The sequence below is a fragment of the Anguilla rostrata genome, chromosome 9, assembly GCF_018555375.3.
Source record: "Anguilla rostrata isolate EN2019 chromosome 9, ASM1855537v3, whole genome shotgun sequence".
Lineage (NCBI taxonomy): Eukaryota > Metazoa > Chordata > Actinopteri > Anguilliformes > Anguillidae > Anguilla > Anguilla rostrata.
In genome coordinates, this window is record NC_057941.1 from 35350954 (window position 1) to 35354967 (window position 4014).

Consider the following 4014-nt stretch of genomic DNA (forward strand, 5'->3'; position numbering starts at 1 on the left):
TTACTTCCCATCTATGAGATAAGGGGCAGGTGATCGAGCTCTAAAACGGTTCTGTGACCTTGTGGTTTAAACCTGACAAATAAACTCCTTGCATGAGTTGCATTTGCCTTCCTGGATAAACACCCTGAAACTTAGGCTTGACACCTGTCTCACTGAACCACAAGACACCACTGTGCAGATGTGAATAAGGCCCTCTTTTTAGTTGTGCGATTATGGAACTAGAGTAACTACTGTAAAATTCACTTTTTCCACTGTGAAATATGCAGCAACTCAGACTTTATTTTGTTGCCAGGCATTTACAAGCATATTGTCACATGGTACTTCACAATTAATATTTTCCAGAGATGATGATGATATAATTTAAGAAATTTACAAAAATATGTCATTAAACATAAGTATGCTGACAAACAGTGAACTGTATAACATCGGATTTTGATTTTTCCCGTTGCCATGCTTGACTGTCATACGTAATTTTTCTGAAAGTACTAATCTTGCGACTCCTGTCTGAAAATGAACACTGCCTAGTATTTCGCTTTAAAAAAAAACCGCAAAAATGATGTTACTAATTTTCTTAGAAAGGTGCATGTAAGGGCTCATTCCTGAGAAATTGTTTGCAGACGGCTGTATGCTGAATCGGACGAATCGCAGTCACGCATGCGTAGTAAGCAGTACAGTGCCTGTAATGGCTGCCGGTTGAGCGGAGACTGATGTTCCGTCTATCGGTGGAAATTTTAACAAAGCTGAAACCGTTAACTTGGGATCACCCGAGTTACAATGGTTGATTTCCGACCGGAGAAACATCGCGAAACTGAACTAAACGGAGTCGAGTAACTTTTAACCAAGTAGGTGGACTATTTATTGTTTTCAGAATGAGATGATCAGCGGGGGTATTGTTTGGGTATCCACTGTGTTATCCGTTGTGGTTACACACGCAGTGGCAGGAAAGCTAGCTAGCTAGTGTTTGCTTGATGACTTGGTTACTACGGGTCACTATATAGTCCTATAATAAGCACGTTTCTGTATATATGTTGCGCATGTGGATTCCTTACGTTGCAGGATCCAGTTACTGGATTTAAATGTTTTTTCGCTACTGTTGGCTGTTAGCATAGCACTGGCACGGGATGTTAGCTTTTTTCATATTAAATTGTCGATGAACTTTAGCATGTGCAAGGGTTTTCCTAAATTATTGTTTAGGTGTATTTATGGATGAATTGTTTTGGCTGACTAGTCAGCCTAACACTGGAACATTTGGCTAAAATGGCAGTGATGGGGTAGCTAGGTAGCAAGCGCGAGCGATCCAGCAGTAGACTTTAAAAAAAAAAAAAAAAAAAAAAAAACGATCCAGCTCATCATGCCCGAGTGGGAACACTCGCGTTCGTCAGCGCGCGGGGTTACTGCAGTTCAGGGTGCAACAGCGCGAGCCATGCGCACTAATGCACTGCATCACCATAAAAAAGCAAAATAAACCTTCCAGGTTGGTTCTGGAAAAAAAAATATGCTTGTCAGAATAGAAGCACTCTTCTGTTAGGTAATGGAAATTGCCCCTCGTCGTGGAATCGGCTCTCCACAATAAAGCCTAGAAATGATCATGGAAATCGAGTTATATAATCAATCTAATGTTTTTCATTAGAGACCTGTAGGCTGTGGGACACCGAATGACCCGTTTTATCCTGTCAGTTTACCGGATTCACTTATTTACTTTACACTGTTGCGCATCGTAAAGGGTGCTGTATAACTACATGTGCAATGTGGTTATCAAATATTGAATGTGTATAAATGGTTGTTTCTGATCTGTTTCATGTAAGTGGCTTACTGCGCCGCTATCTAGATTAATCACAGACAAATCTTTTTTCAGACAGCATCAGATATGATTGTATTGCGACTGGAATTTCCCTACATGATGTACGTACATTATCAGACGATTACTGCATGATTTACAATGTAGAAATACAAACTAGAATTTATGTTGTGGCAGAATTGTGACTGCATCGACAATGCCATTACCAGATAAAACCGCTAAAACCGACTTGCGCAAAGAAAGAATCGGGGGAAAAAATCGGGGAAAAAATCGATTATGTCTGACCCGTTATTTACACGTTTTAAAAGTGTTAGCCCAGCGGATCGAGTTTAAGTGGTTGTCGGTTTATGTAACTGTGGATAATGTTGGGCTCTGCGCCGCCTTGTTCCTGTAGATTCACACGTTTTGAAAGTGTATGCATATAAACCTTCATTACAAATTATTATTAGGTCTTTAAAATATTGTTGTGACAGTACCAAGCAGCTGGGTATATTTTTTACAAAGGTTCTTAAGCATGCTTATGTATAGAAACTAGAAAACATTTGCAGAGCATGTCTATAGTAACTCACTGCTGTATTGTAAATGATCATTAGAAGCGTGTGGTTCTGCTTGAAGGTATATATCAGGGATGCGCGATATGCAAAGTGAAAAGACCGATATCAATAATCCATATTTGATAGGCCTGAATGGCGCACGCTGAAGCCGATACTGCTGTGTTTTACATTGTAACACAAACTGACAACACGTTTCCACATTCACGGAAGAAGTGGGTGAGCAAAGGTTTCACGGGTGAAGGAAGAGAGTAGCATTTCATTTGTTTCAAAATGAATCAGCCAGCTTGCTTCATTCTGAAACGGAGAGCATTAGTCTAGAGAGATGCTGTCTGTACTGCTTTGTGAGTTTGGCTGGTAAAAATGATGTTAAAAAAAGAATGATTGAATAATCGAAACTGATTTGGTTCCCATATTATCCTAAATTCCTAATTACTTGTCTGTCTTCCAGAATTAAATGCCTACAATTCGGCACAAACCTTCTCCCAGAATGTTGGTTTTGTCTTCCATCCTTCAAAAAATTCTTTTTCAAAACTGGAAAAAGTAAAAATAAAAAATAAAAAAAACAACAAAAAGGTAATATAAAGCTACCCACAAGGTCACAAAATGTGACTGGGTATGATTAAATGTGTATAAATGAATTACCTGGCTGCTGTTTAAATTGAGTTAAAATGAGCAGTGGGGGCCCAGGGTTATGATGAATAATCATTCATTATGACAGGGGCGCCCCATCTTATCTGAAGAAGGCCAGTACGAGTGGTGGCTTTTGTTCTTGCCCGGCAATAAAACATCTGATTCAACTACTCAAGGTCTTGATTGAACGCCATGAGTCCTTGATTTGTTTGTCATTTGGCTTGATGCATTAATGATATTCGCCTGTATTAGTGGAACAGGTCATTCATGCTATTCATTCAGATGAAATGGAGCTATATATTGTTTAACTATTTAAGTTATTTATGTATTTTTTTCAGAATTATATGTCAATGTTCTAGAACTCCTTTGCTTTGAGTTTCCAGTAGTGATTGTTACATCAGCATTAGAATGTTCTGGTAAGGTATGTGGAGACCTGACATCCAACGTCTCATCCAAAATTCTTGGCATTAATATGGAGTTGGTCCACCCTTTGCTGCTATAACAAACTCCACTCTTCTGGGAAGGCCTTATACAAGATGTTGGAGCATTGCTGCAGGGATTTGCTTCCATTCAGTCAGAAGAGCAGTAGTGAGGTCAGGCACTGATTGGGCGATTAGGCCTGGCTCGTAGCTGACTTATCAATTGATCCCGATGGGGTTGAGGTCACGGCTTTGTGCAGGCTAGTCAAGTTTTTCCACACTGTTCTTGACAAAACCATTTCTGTATGGTCCCTGCTGTGTGCCTGGGGGCATTGCCATGCTGAACCGGGACGGGGCCTTCCCCTAACTGTTGGGAAAGCACAAAATAGTCTAGAATGTGATTGTGTGCTGTAGCATTAAGATTTGCCTTCACTGGAACTAAGGAGCTGAGCCCCCTAAACCCTGAAAACCAGCCCCAGATCAAGGGGTGTCCAGATGCTTTTGGTCATGTAGTGTATTTGTGATCTTGCACCTTAAAGGGTCAACAGCCTAGCTGGACTGGCGCAAGGCTGGTTTTTAAAAAAAATATTTGCTTGATTTGCTAGAATGTTTT

General features: G+C 40.2%; 1 protein-coding gene across 1 annotated transcript in view; it reads left to right on the top strand.

Moving 5' to 3' along the window:
* Positions 1 to 614: 614 nt before the first annotated feature.
* LOC135263679 (RING finger protein 145-like) overlaps positions 615 to 4014 on the top strand; it is a 32417-nt gene continuing 29017 nt past the window's right edge. Inside the window, exon 1 of the mRNA XM_064351986.1 lies at positions 615 to 842. The gene's annotated coding sequence lies outside the window, so the exon portion shown is untranslated. The remainder of the gene's footprint in view (positions 843 to 4014) is intronic.